Below are 14,652 nucleotides of genomic sequence, written 5' to 3'. Positions count from 1 at the left end.
GAAAAAGTGCCTATCCGACGAAACCCTAGTAATCCCACTAGACGAGATCGAGATCAACGAAAGCCTCAACTTCGTGGAAGAACCTGTGGAAATTATGGATCGGGAGGTCAAACGAACGAAACTAAACCGCATCCCAATTGTGAAGGTTCGATGGAACGCCAAGCGAGGGCCGGAGTTCACTTGGGAGCGCGAGGATCAAATGAAGCTTAAGTATCCCCATCTTTTCGCTTAGTTATCTTGTAATAACATGACTGTTTGAACTCTAATTTCGGGACGAAATTCCCTCTAACGGGGGGATGATGTGACAACCTGAAATTATTCCGTCACCGTAACCCGTTTTCCGTTAATAGAACTCGTTCTTATTAAACTTTTCCGTTAACATTGGGATCAGACAAATAAAAATTTGAACTTTTATTATGACTTCATAAGGATCGGAATAAATTAAGAATGCGGGAAATACCCTCAATATCCTTTTAAAAAGTTTTAGTTACAAACAAGTTAAAATACGACCATTTAATCGGGTACGACCATAAGCCCCGTTTAACGTCAGTATCGGGTAGAATTCCACCTGGCCACAAACTCAAACCCTATATAAGGGTTGAGTGGTCACCAAGTTAGACTTTTTACCACTCTAGTCACTCTCTCTCTCTACTCTCTCTCTTCAAGACCCGATTCTTCCAAAAATCCGCAAGTTTCCGCTTCCAAACTGTAAGTACTCTTACCCTAGATTGTTCTACAACTCATTACATGTCAATATAGCTTGAAAATCATCCAAGAAGGCCAAGAACAAGGAGTTTACAGCCCAAGAACACTCTTAGGCCGTAAACCCCTAAAAGTGTGCCAAAATTCCCCCAAATCTCTTCCTTAGGCTTGGTGGCTAACTTAGAACATACCCTAGAAGTGTTTTAGACATTAAACCTTATATTTGGAGGCTTAAAAGAGGGTTTACGGCCCAAGAACACTCTTAGGCCGTAAACTCCCTCAAACTATGCAAATTGAGCCTTTAACCCCCTATTTAGCCTTGGACCTTCACATAGAAACTTGTAGGAGTAAGCTAAGGACCTCAAAAACGAAGTATAAGGGGTGTCCAAGGGTTTACGGCCGTAAACCATGGGGTTCATGAGCGTAAACTCCCAAGGAGTGGTCCTAGGACCGCAAACTCCAAGGGAGTGTCCCTTTTGAACCCTAAACACCCCTCAAGCCTTGGAATTTACCTTGGAACCCTTCCTAGTGATACAAGAGACTTGAAAGCACACAAATACACTCCTCCCATGAGTTTACGGCCGTAAACTCATGGGGGAAGTGGTCCCTCAGCCGTAAACTCACCCAAGGTGAGTATTTGAGGAGTAAACTCCATAGTGAGGCCTAACACTCCTTCCTTGCAACCCAATAACCTCCTAGCACTTGACCAAAGAGTTTTTCTTCGCATTAGGATGTCTATATGTGTTTAATTAGAGTCTTAATCACTAATTACTTGTAAACATGTCTTCATATGTTACTAGGGTCATAGAGTGTGTTCAAGTCTTTACTTGACACCAAACGCTCATCTGATACTTCCACCCGATCTACTCGCTACAGGTGAGTTCATACCCCTTAATTAACCTTTTCAAATGTTTTTACATGTTTTAAGGGGGGAATACAAGTTAAATGCAACAAGTTTTAGTATCAAATCATATGTGATTTATAACTTGCAACCAAAAAGGATTTTCTATACTTTTAGCTACTTGTCAATAAAACTGTTTAAAATAATTATCAAACGCATTTTTTTAGCTTAAATTGATGTTAAACTAATTTCAAACTGTGTTTAAACTACTTTTCTTTTAAACTATATCTACACCAATATATTTATATAAGTAAGACTTGAAGGACTTAGGACCGATGGCTCGCCTTATTTCCTGTTCTTGTTTGATTGTGGTCTTAGGGTATAGTGTTATCCGTCCGACTGTCGTTGAATTCTTAGTTATGTATCATATATATTTGTGTTAGATATGAAAGTCTTCATCTTATTCAATACCTTTGTAAAACAAGGCATGCAATCCCACACTCTAATTAACTATAATAGGTATAGTTAAGACTACTGCTCATTACCTCTATCACTGTGATACCCACTATAACTCCTACTAATACAAGTTAATACATGTTAAAGAGAACACACTATATACTATACTAAAAGTTCAATATACTATAATACAATAGAATACACTAAACTAGAATATGACACACTATCTCTCTATACGACACTCTACTGCGCGAATACCATGTAACCAGAGCTTCCCGGAAGGAAAGCAACACTACATGTATAGATCTATACAGGACGGACACTATTACATCCCGACTGTTAACTACAGTCCGAGCCGACTAGGCACAGGGGTGACAAATCATCGCTACACTACGCATGACCGGGAAGGTCATCGGACTCTCTATTATCACTCAGATTGGTTACATGAGAAATCATTTCCTTATCCAAATTAATACACTAAGAATTAAAGGTTAAACTAACCTCTCGAAGTAAATAAAAATATATTACTTTTCGAAGTTTGCAACACTACTACGGCCAGCCGGAAATACTTTTATACATTTGAGTGATTAAACTTACAAATACTCGAATCTGGAAAATATAGGATTTTCTAGGGATTTTTACTATTCTCAAACATTAATCACAACTTTTACATTATATGATTGTAAACACTTTTATACAAGCAACGACATTAAAATTCTTATGAACTCACCAGCTTTATGCTGATACTCGTTTTCAAAATAACTTGTATTCTCAGGTAAAAAATAGACAGGTATTGGTGCTGCTTTTGAGAAGATGGAGCATATACAAGACCCATCTTTTATTTTTGTTATACTTTTGGTGTCTATTAACTGTACAGAACACGTTTGTATTTACAATCACTATATTGATGCAATGGTTGTTGTCGCTTGTTTTTACTATTATGCATTTGTTATGATACTGTACATGACGTCCTCCACCCCAGAACGTATTCCGCCGTTCTCGGTTTTGGGGTGTGACAAAAGGGTTTGCCCTATCCTACCCGTTCGGCTAACGACCCTCCACTAGTCAAGAGTGCGGTGGGTAAGAGTTGATACCCATTCAATCGCCATTTTATAGGCAATTTCCTTAAACACCCCTTATAGACCAGCTTCGTGAATGAGGCCTACTAACGGTAAGACTAGCAGTTTAACTTATACATATAATATTAGACTTTTAATGTTATATATAGTATAAGGGTGTATTTTACACTTTTAAAATACTAGGTGGTCTAATTTAATAAATTATACTTTTAATCTAACTAAATGTGAACCAAAACCTTATGGATTTATTAAATTTCTTTTAATTATACACCTTAATTAATTAATAAAACCATAAGGGTGTGATTTGGTTTTTTCAAAACAATACTAGGGTTTTAGAATTTAACATTTTTAAATTAAACTTTTAATCAACTTTTAAATTCCAAAACTTGAGGGCAAGTTTTGAAACATTTCAAAACATTAGGGTTTAACTTATTTAAATTTCAAAAACAAAACTTTTAAGTTCAAATTTAAACTATAAAACCTAAAGGGATTAATTTGAAACTTTTCCAAACTTTATCAAGAATATTCTAGATCACAAAATTCAAATAAGGCAATTAACAATTAATTGGTGGTTATCTAATTTGACCTAGTCCAAATTCTTGCAAGATAATTCACCAAATAATTAAATCTAATCATATAAGGAAATAATTATTTAACTAATATGAAGTTATCTTTAATTTTGGCAAAGATAATCACTCAATATCATAAAAATCTGATTTATATCAATAAAAAACATTTTGGTAACTATCCCACAGCCAAAATAGCACAAAATCCCGGTTTTCCATCTTTCTGACCAGCTGACTCGTCGAGTCAGGCATGGACTCGGCGAGTTTACCATGAACTCGGCGAGTTCATCTATGGACTCGGCGTGTCCAGCCCCCAGAAACCCTAAATTTCGAATTTTAAGCAAGGATAATCCATAATAGCATCAAATACATCAAACAAACAGCCATGGCTCTGATATCAGTGATGGGTTTTGAGCAAAACATCATTCCTATGGTGTACATGCAAACCCTAATAGCTTTTGGATCTAGTTTGTCTAATGAACATGCAATTGAATATCCAAAGCTATAAACCCTAGATCTAGCATACAATTAATCATATTAACATAAGATTGGGGTTTAGAACTTACATTGATTGTTATGTAGCAATAACAATCTCAAATCCTCCTTTGTAATGGCTTTAGAAAACTTAGAGTCACAAGTGTCACTCCTCTAATGGCTCACAAACACCAAGAGCAAGAGGATGAAGAATGATAAGAAAGGAGGCACCCAAAAACGTGTAGAAACCCTAAGGAATTAGTTGGCCACGTTTTTGGTGCCCTAGGGGTCCTTAAATAGTGAGGCTATTAGGGTTATCTAACAAGGAAACCCTAATTTGATTGCTTAGGCCCTAAGCAACCCATGGACTCCCTCCTTAGAGGCCTTGGACGTTTTCTAATGGGTTTCCCCATAGAATTCGCCCACCCCTCTAATATGGAGTCCATTGGCCCAATATTCAACTATCATACAATTGACAGTTCTAGTCCTTTAAGTTTAATTAATGTCTTTTAGCCACAAAATTAATTCTTATTAATTATTGACTAATATTAATTAAACAATATGATTTATCCTTTAATATATTATTCTCATAATATATTAATAAATCATAATTAATTCTCTCTCTCTCTCTCTCCATAATTCATCCTATCAAGTTGCTTTGGTGAAGGCAACCCAAAAGGACCATGCACCATCGGGTCAAGTACATACCAAAATAGTTATGGACTTAGACATTAATCCAACAAGCAGTAGGATAGCCTGTTTAGGTTATGCCTGATAGTATGAGTTCAGCATTGAATGCTAGTGTAGTTTCTCGTTATGAGAATAGATTTCCTTGAGTAGTTCCTATATCCGAATGTTGCTTGCTTTGTGCTTTGTGGGACTCCAAGTGATGGGAGTTAGCCATTAGGTGAATACGTCACATCACACGGGATCATGATGGGATAATCTCAGAGTGTTGGATTTGGCCCGGCTGCGCAGCTCTCGTTGGAGTCCAACCGTGGTAGGGACGAGTCTTTTACTCGAAGGATTATCCGAGCCTCGTCACATGTGATGGTATTCAGGTGATGGCTAATTGGCATTACAAGAGGCCTTCAGCAACTGAGGATTGGTTTAAGTGGAGTCAAAGATTTTCCTAAGGGTAAGCCTAGGATAAAGATAGCAGTGATCAGCAGTGGGAAAAAGGGATCTGGTGGAGTCAAGGCAGTCCTTGAAGAAGGTACGGATAGATGTGGAAGGTAGTATGGGCCCGTACTACTGAAAGTAGAGGATCCGTACCCGAACCAAGGAAGGCCGAGGTAAGACCAGGGAACTTGTAGTGGATGTGGTTCCTCAAGAGGTATCAGTATCGCTAATAGTCGTTTATATATTGCAGAATGGTGGTACTACGATCTAGGCCAGCAGTTGGCAGTTCAGGAGAGGGATCAGGTTCGGGATCAGGTTCCGAGCTAGGGGATGAGAGGCTACGCGAGTTCATCGCGTCAGAGATCACCAGGGGCATCCTTGAGTCGACTCCCATTATCTTCGGGTCGATCAAGGAATGGATAGTTGAGTTGATGGAGGATCGCCTCAGGGCATTCAGGAGCGACATGGCATCTGGCCAGCCGGGATCTCGTACGCTGTCCTTTAAGGACTTCAGGGGCAGTGGTGCACCAGATTTTCACGGGGCGAAGGACCCCATAGCTGCCAGGCGGTGGATTGCAGACATCGAGTCTGCACAGTTGACTAGCTTCTACCCCGAGGGGTCGAAGGTGAGATACGCAGCAAGGTGTTTGAGAGACAAAGCTAGAGACTGGTGGGATTCTGTTGGTGACTCATTGGGAGCCTCGGCTGTCGAGGCTATGACCTGGTCGAACTTTGTGACCAGGTTCAGGGCAGAGTTTGCGCCGGCTGTCGAGCTTCAGCAGCTGGCCAAGGAGTTTTTAGATATGAGGCAGACGACGGAGACCGTGGCGGAGATCACCGCCAAGTTCCGGGAGAGGGCGTTGTTAGTGCCCCAGTATGCAGGTGATGAGGATATGAGGCGGACCCGCTACCATGACATGCTATGGGCTCACAGCATGTTAGTTTTTCAGCTTGCCCTACCCTGGATTCCATGATTGCTAGGGCTAGGGAAAGGGAGATTGATCTGGAGCATATCCGGAAGAGGAAGGCAGAGTAGGGACAGGTTACAGGGGCTTCGGGGAAGAAGCCCAAGGGATCAGATGCTGGGCCAAAAGGCCAACAGGGGCGAGGCCGCTGCAGGAAATGCGGCAAGACGCACGAGTGAGCGTGCAAGTTGGGATCATCAGGCTGCTATAAGTGCGGCAAGTTAGGGCATTTTAGCAGGGATTGTACCGCCCCTGCACCTGTCTTCTCGACGTCTGAGTTGCTGTGCTTCCACTACAACCAGAGGGGCCACAATAAGGCCAATTGCCCCCAGTTGACAGCAGCTTCAGCGCCAGTGAAGGCGCCAGCTCCAGCGACCCTGCAGATCACTGATGGCCGGCAGGGCAAGGCAGAGGCTCCAGTGGTGAGGAGCCGGGCATTCCAGTTGACTACCGAGGAGGCACGCGCCGCACCCGATGTGGTGACTGGTATGATTCTTTATTTATGCTTTTATGTTATGCTGCTGTAATGTTGATATGTTATATGTATATGCTCTGCTTAGGATCGTTCCATGTGAACGGTATCCCAGTTCAGGTGTTGTTTGATTCGGGGGCTACCCGATCATTTGTTTCTCTTGCGCTTAGCAAGAAGTTTCCTGAGTCTCCGGGCAGGTTGGATTGCCCTTTAGAGGTGAAGATTGCCGACGATCGATCGGTGCGAGCATCAGAGGTTTTCCGGGATTGTGTATTGAGATTGTTTGAGGAGCGTTATCTGGTGGATCTGGTTCCCATACCTTTGCGGGGGAACAAGGTTATTATCGGTATGGATTGGTTAAGCCCCAATGGGGCAGTGATAGACTGCGCGCAGCAGCTAGTGCGAGTCAGAGCCCCAAGTGGGGGAGAGTTGGTGATTCAGGGCGAGAGACCACAGGGAGGGCCAACCTTATGTTCGGCGGCGAGGGCAAGGCGCTACCTCCAGCAAGGTTGCGCAGGTTATGTCGTGTATGTTATGGATACCCGGGAGGCGGGTAGAGCGAAGGTGGACGAGGTGCCCGTAGTACGAGAGTTCGCGGATGTATTCCCCGAGGAGCTGCCTGGGATACCTCCGGAGCGCCAGGTGGAGTTCAGGATCGACCTAGTCCCTGGTGCGGCTCCAATAGCCAAGGCACCCTATCGGTTGGCTCCTCCCGAGATGCAGGAGTTGTCTACGCAGCTGCAGGAGCTGCTAGACAAGGGATTTATCAGGCCGAGCAGTTCACCCTGGGGAGCCCCGATTTTGTTTGTGAAGAAGAAGGACGGGTCGCATCGGATGTGTATAGACTATCGAGAGCTGAACAAGGTAACAGTGAAGAACCGTTACCCACTCCCGAGGATTGATGATCTCTTTGACTAGTTGCAGGGAGCATCTTGGTTCTCCAAGATCGATTTGCATTTAGGTTATCATCAGATGAGGGTCAGAGAGGGGGATGTGCAGAAGACCGCGTTTCGGACGCGCTATGGCCATTATGAGTTCGTGGTGATGCCGTTTGGGCTCACCAATGCTCCTGCCGGGTTCATGGACCTCATGAACCGCGTGTGCAGACCGATGTTGGATCGGTCTGTGATAGTTTTCATTGATGACATCTTGGTTTATTCCAAGACGCAGGAGGAGCACGAGGGGCATCTCCGAGAGGTTTTGGAGACCCTGAGGAGAGAGAGCTTATATGCTAAGTTCTCCAAGTGTGAGTTCTGGTTGCGCGAGGTGCAGTTTCTAGAGCACCTTGTCAACCAGGATGGGATTTCAGTAGACCCGGCCAAGGTAGAGGCCATGATGAGATGGGAGGTTCCGAAGTCTCCATCTGAGATTCGAAGTTTTCTGGGTTTAGCGGGCTATTATCAGAGATTCATCCAGGATTTCTCCAAGATAGTCGTACCATTGACCAGGCTAATAAGGAAGGTCGTGGTCTTTCGTTGGGGGCCTGAGCAGCAGGCAGCGTTTGAGACACTGAGACAGAGATTGTGCGAGGCGCCAATCTTAGCCCTGCCAGAGGGCATAAAGGATTTTGTTGTGTACTGCGATGCGTCCATCTCAGGTTTGGGCGCGATATTGATGCAGAGAAGGCATGTCATCGCCTACGCGTCGAGCCAACTGAAGCCTCACGAGGCGAATTACCCGACGCATGACTTGGAGCTGGGGGCTGTTGTGTTCGCCCTCAAGATTTGGTGTCATTACCTCTATGGGGTTCGCTGTACCATTTACACGGACCATAAGAGTTTGAGGTACCTCATGGATCAGCCAAATCTAAACATGAGGCAGCGTCGGTGGTTGGATGTGGTAAAGGATTATGATTGCGAGATCCTTAATCACTCAGGGTAGGCCAATGTGGTGGCCGACGCGCTTAGCCGTAAGGCAGCGCCGATCCGAGATATCTGCCTACGGATGACCGTAGTGACTCCGCTGTTGGAGCGGATTCGGGAGGCTCAGCAGGAGGCTATGAAGGAGGAACATCGGAAGAGTGAGCGGATTGTGGGACAGGTTTCCTCCTTCGACTATGATAGTCGAGGGTTATTGACTCTTCACCATAGGGTGTGGGTCCCTTATCATGGAGGCGTGCGCCAGGTTCTGATCGAGGAGGCGCATAAATCTCGGTCCTCTATTCATCCCGGGGCGACGAAGATGTATAGGGATCTTCGTCTAGACTATTGGTGGCCCTGTATGAAGCGGGATGTGGCTTGGTACGTTGAGCGGTGTTTGACCTGCAGGAAGGTCAAGGCCGAGCATCAGAGGCCGCACGGCAAGATGCAGCCGTTGGACATCCCATTGTGGAAATGGGAAGATATTACGATGGATTTTATCACAAAGCTTCCCAGGACCGCGCGAGGAGTGGATTCGATATGGGTCATCGTGGATCGATTGACCAAGAGCGCCCATTTTATTCCAATTCAGGAGAGCATATCGGTCGAAAAGTTGGCCGACATCTATATCAGGGAGATAGTGGCGCGACACGGGGTGCGAGTATCCGTGATTTCAGATAGGGATGTGCGTTTTACTTCAAGGTTTTGGAAGAAATTTCATGACGAGTTGGGCACTCGTCTGCATTTTAGCACCGCTTTTCACCCGCAGACAGATGCTCAGAGTGAGCGAACCATCCAGACTCTAGAGGATATGTTGCCGGCATGCGTGCTAGACTTCGGTGGTAGCTGGGATACCTACCTTCCTCTAGCTGAGTTCTCGTACAACAACACCTACCACACAAGTATTGATCGACCTCCCTTCGAAATGTTGTACGGAAGGAGGTGTCGGACCCCGATATGTTGGGGTGAGGTTGGCCAGAGGGTCATGGGGAGCACCGATGTAGTGCTAAAGACGACCGAAAAGATTCAGCAAGTTCGGAGCAGGCTTCAGACTGCACAGAGTCGGCAGAAAAGTTATGCCGACAAGCGTCGTTCAGACTTGGAATTCCAAGTCGGGGATATGGTTCTACTGAAGGTGTCGCCATGGAAAGGCGTCATCCGATTCAGAAAACGAGGCAAGTTGGGCCCAAGGTACATCGAACCGTTCAGGGTTGTAGCCTGGGTGGGCAAGATGGCGTACCGGCTGGATCTGCCAGTCGAGCTCAGTCAGATCCACAACACTTTCCACGTCTCTCAGCTGCGGAAGTGCCTAGTGGACGATACGGCGGTGGTACCCTTGGAGGACATTCAGGTTGATGGCAGCCTGAATTACATCGAGCGGCCTGTAGCGATCCTTGACCGGAAGTCGAAGGATCTGAGGAACAAAAGAGTAGAACTCGTGAAGGTGCAATGGCAGCACCGGAAGGGGTCGGGGTGTACTTGGGAGCCGATGGATGAGATGATGGAGCACTACCCCGAGCTGTTTCAGGATCGTGCGGCAGACTTCGAGGACGAAGTCTAAAATAAGTGGGGGAGATTTGTAGCACCTAGTTCTTGGTACGTACTCTGTTATTAAATCTTCATTTATTTTTGCATTTTTAGCCTTGGACTCGGCGAGTCGAAGGACTGACTCGCCGAGTAGAAGCGGGATGAGGCGCGGGGTTTGAGCTGCGGACTCGGCGAGTCGGGTCCCGGACTCGGCGAGTAGCCGCTGTTTGGACAAAAACCCTAATCCAGGGGTTTGCACCCTATTTAAACGACCTTATGCAGCCTCCTTTCCCCCTTTATGCTCCCAAACGCTCCTCATAGAAAACCCTAGCCGTTGTTGTGAAGATCTAAGGCTTTTTGAGTGATTCTTGTAAGTTTTGATCTCCAGGAAGAAGGAAGACATAGAAGGATCAAGAGGGGACTAAAGGATTCGAGTTTGGCTCATCATTTGCAGTCTTTGGAAGGTATTAAGTCTGAACCTTGCTCATTCATTTGTTAGATCCCTCTTTGAGGTTATTTAGGGCTTTTTAAGCCATTTTTGGTGGCCAATCATGTTTGCAAACATGGTTGGGGGTTTGGGCTTCTGTATCACGTCATTTTATGAGCCACAAGTCAGATCTAGGTTGCTTTTTGCACCAAGGAAGGCCCCATGCAACAAAAGAACCATTTTAGAGCCTTTTAAGCTCTTATGTCCCATGCATGCATGAAAAGTTTGTAACTTTACGTGCTAGATCGAGTTTATGGGCCTGGATCTATCATTTGGTTAAGTGTTGTACATCAGAAATCGAAGTTCTTGGTAAGGAATGAGATAGGCTCGGCGAGTCCATTCCTGGACTCGACGAGTCCATGGATTTTGGTCCCATATCAGTGAGGGTCATAAGGACCAGTTGAGAGTGGAAGGGTTTTTAGGAGTCCCGGGGAGTGACCCAACGTTCTGGACTAAGCAAAGTGTTCTGGGAATTCATAGTACTCGGCGAGTGCATGAACGGACTCGGCGAGTCCAAGGCAATCTTCATGGTACTCGACGAGTTGTTCATACAACTCGGCGAGTCGGATGTGGATTCAATCGGTGTTCTGTTAGAAGGAAAACTCGTCGAGTCATCGCCTAACTCGACGAGTAAAGACGGGTTTGAGGTCTAATGGAAGGATAGGGACTCGGCGAGTTGGCGAGCCAACTCGGCGAGTCAGGTCAACTAGAAGCTGACTTTGACTTTGACTTGGTCAGGGGTAAAATGGTCATTTTACCCTAAGAATAGATGTCAGTTTCTGACTGATTGCTTTGTGGGAATTATAGTCGGAGGATTTCTGGAGCAGTAGCAGCGGCAGCAGTCAGAGGATTCCCGCACAGTTCAGCAGCTACTACGAGGTGAGTTACCTTCCAGTAGCAGTGGATCTAAGGCCACAATGCCGGCCCACTAGTAGGAGTGTATGTTTAGATGATTGTCTATGTGATATTCATCTAGGGCTGCTACTACCTGTGTTATGTTTATGTGCTAGTATGATATGATGTTATGTGCTAGTGACAGTAGGGGAAATAGTCCCCAGAATACCGGTCGATAGGACCGAAGGGGAAGATATGCCCAGCCATGCTAGATAGATTATGTGATACATGTTATGTGGTAGCGGTAGGGGTGAAATAGTCCCCAGTGCCCGGTCGAGAGGACCGAAGGGGAGACCAGCACCCAGGTATGCTAGTCAGTATCCGGTTTAGAGGACCGAAGGGGAGACCAACACCCAGATATGCTAGTCAGTATCCGGTCGATAGGACCGAAGGGGTAGGTCGGGCACCCAGATATGCCTGACAATATATGTATGTTATGTGGTTGTTTGGTATGTGGTACGGTGGGGGAACTCACTAAGCTTCGTGCTTACGGTTTTTAGTTGTTGTTTCTAGTGCCTCTTCAGCGAAAGGGAAGGAGCTGGCGCGGTAACGGCATATCACACACACGCTCTTTGTTTTCCGCACTACGAGATATTCTGGGATTTGTACTCTGACATTATGGTTGTTTTTATGTTTTGGTTTCGGACACGAAATATGTTTATGAAATGATGATGTTTTATTCCCCAAATGTTTTCCAAAGTGTTGATTTGAAATTAAATTTTTGGCTGTGAAAATTGGGTCGTTACAATTGGAGCACAGTTATGGTAAATTGCTATCAGAGAAGAGTAACATGGAAGTTGCATTAAAACATGGTTTGCAAAATTTTCCTGAAAGTAAAGTACTGAAAGAGTGGGTAATTAAGAAGAATGAGTTGTTTAATTAGATTGATTCTGTTAAGGAGAATGATAATGAAAATGATATTCCATACCATGGAAAAGAAGTTGTTGAATATCAAAGACATTTGTCACCTATTAGAGGTTTGGTACGTAAGAGCAAGGATATAGATGAAGGATGTAGTTATGTGGAACCACGTATGGAAAATGAATTGACACAAGATGATCTTACAATGACTCAGTTTTATAAGATACCAAGTGTGATGGATGAAATGATAGATATGGCAAGTAAAACAGAGATGATGTTTTCAAATAGTAAACATATAGAAGAAGAAGAAAATCCAACTGTTGTGGTACGATTTAATTCGACTGAAGGAAGAAATCTAGATGAGGAGATGAACAATGTTGCTAATGTAGATGATAACGGTAAAAAGGGGAAAAGGGAAAATAAATCTACAAATTTATTTCATTCCTCTTTTATTGAACGGGTGATTAGAGTTGGTGATAAGTTGGAGAAGGAGGATATTGATATGTGCACTTCAATATTTGCATCTAAAAGAAATAATGGGTTACTGCAAAATATATTATATACTCATTAATTGTAATATAGTATATGATATTATTAATTTTATTAATATATTTATATATGTAGGGACCCGATTTGGGATATTGGAGTTGGTGAAGTTTTGCACCAAGGATTCGTGTACCATTTTAAGAGGGATGTGTATATCCATTCTAGAATAATAGATTGTTGGGCAATATTCCTTAATAAGATGGAGGAGTACATGGACAAAGGATCGATAGTTCGATTGTTCTTGGACACAAAATTTATGGTATGGAATGTACATTATATTTTGTAAATTTCAATGTAAATAATTTAGTGTAATACTGAAGTTTGTGTTTTTCTTATTGTTACAGACTAGTGAAATGTTGACCAAATCGGGCGTAGGAGTCGAAACATACAGATTGTTTGATGGATTGCTGAGAGTTTACACTAATAAGTTTAAAGTGTTACCAAGTTTGAAAGATGTTGGGCTGGTTAGTTCATTTGGAATTAAATTTTTTTTTACACATTCTTCAAAATTTAATATTAAGATTTTGCGTGTTTGTAACAGGTTTTCAGCCTAGTAGTGGATGTGGCTATGTATTACGTGGTGTGTTTTGATCTGAGGATAGGAAAGTGCTTCATAATTGATCATGTGAACCAAAAAGGAAGCGTTGACAATGTATATGGAACAACACCTATGGTTTTGGTAATAGTACAATAATATAACCATTTATAATCACTATATCACTGAATATATATCTATTTTATTATTTTATATTAAATGTTTATTTTATTATGACAGTTGAAACTTTTGTGCAACTACTTATCAGTACAACATCATTCAATAGTAAAAGCTTTAAGTGGAGTCGAACCACATGTGATGAACATTCGTTGGCGTGTAGCGAAACCAGGACCAAATTGTGGATTATATCTTATGAGACACATGAAAAGTAATATGGGAGAAGGTGAAGGGCGATGGGATTCTGGTTTTACATGAAAAGGGAATGCAGATACAGTTGCACTTATGAATTTAAGGACCAGGTATTTGGCTAGAATGATGAAAGCCGAATTCATTGTGCATAAAAAAAATGCTAAAGAGGGATTGTGCTGAATTCTCAAAGTTTGATGTACTTGAAAGAGAGTTACTTATGCAAAAATCAGCAGTAGAAAGGAAGAAAACAAGAGCAAGGCGTCGACGTTGACTTTGTAGTCCGGTTTCATTAGCCTTTTTATTTTTTGGTATTAAGAAGTTAAATGAAGTGTTCTGAATTTGGTTTTTTTTTATATGTTTTTTTTAAGGGTTCGGTATTAAGTAGTATTTATTATGAATTATAAAAAAGTGTGTTTTATGGATGAATATAGATGGTAGTTTTTAATCATAATATGTGGTTAACAGTTTAACTATGATAGTCTTTTGAAATTTACTGATATTTTATGTTTTGTATGTTATATTTTTAGCAGAATAAACAAGTAACTAGTGTTTCCACCAAATGTAGAATGGATTGTTGATAATGTTCTGGTAGATAGTGTGTGGGGAATGTACATATTCTGTTAGAATATATTAAGAATGTAATGAATTTGGAAAATTGAAAATTATAATTTGTGTATTATATTAGAATGATGTTAATTTGATATTATAATGTAAAGTATAATTTGTTTGTAACTATGTATATAGTAGGCATCCGAATTTGGTATAGTAGGCATTCAGAATTTGATATTTTGTAGTATGCACCATTCATTGGTTGTAGGAAAAATATAGTATGTGTATTCTATTAGAATGATGAATGTTTGATAATTGTTGTTTTCTATTCTATTGATGTTATTGGTA

Source organism: Lactuca virosa, chromosome 3, assembly GCF_052849685.1.
Source record: "Lactuca virosa cultivar CGN04683 chromosome 3, Lactuca_virosa_CGN04683_v6, whole genome shotgun sequence".
NCBI classification, from domain to species: domain Eukaryota; kingdom Viridiplantae; phylum Streptophyta; class Magnoliopsida; order Asterales; family Asteraceae; genus Lactuca; species Lactuca virosa.
Note: the sequence above shows the minus strand (reverse complement) of the source record.